This window comes from Penaeus monodon, chromosome 24 (genome assembly GCF_015228065.2).
Source record: "Penaeus monodon isolate SGIC_2016 chromosome 24, NSTDA_Pmon_1, whole genome shotgun sequence".
NCBI lineage: Eukaryota > Metazoa > Arthropoda > Malacostraca > Decapoda > Penaeidae > Penaeus > Penaeus monodon.
In genome coordinates this window covers 10515348-10515825 of record NC_051409.1, presented here as the reverse complement: position 1 = coordinate 10515825, position 478 = coordinate 10515348, and the positions used below count along the sequence as shown (strand labels likewise).

Here is a 478-nt window from a genome sequence, read left to right as displayed (position 1 = left end):
AATTGATTAGAACATACATTCAATTACTATAGTGTGGACTATATCAGGATCTTTATTTTTTTTTATACTTTTAAACATTGAAATATAATTAATGATAAAAAATAATTGCTTGTTGTTTATAACATGGCAGGTACTAAATGGAAATCTTGTTAGAAATATAGGAAGGAATAGTGGGGGAGAAATTTATTGCCATGGTTAAGTTTTATATACTGTTTACATATATATATTTAATTTTATGTGTGGCATTAATTAAAAAAGAGCCACTTCTCCTTATTTATTTGACAGATGATCAGTGACATTGCTTTACCAGTGCTTAAGTTATAAAAGTTTGAAGCAAAACTTGTGTGTGTGTTTGTGCATCGGCTGTTGGTAACTGGTTGTAGATTATTTCTTTTTACAAATTAAAAAATGAAAAATAAAAAAGTTTACCACATTTCTGATCAGTGTGTCTCTCTCTGCAACAAACTGTTTAAAGACA

At 27.8% G+C, this 478-nt stretch overlaps 1 protein-coding gene across 1 annotated transcript in view; it reads left to right on the top strand.

The window, feature by feature from the left end:
• The window catches only part of LOC119588560 (transmembrane 9 superfamily member 3-like), a gene marked incomplete in the record, with an annotated part of 22076 nt that overhangs the window by 20320 nt on the left and 1278 nt on the right, over positions 1-478 (top strand). The window contains 1 exon segment of the mRNA XM_037937200.1: positions 1-478.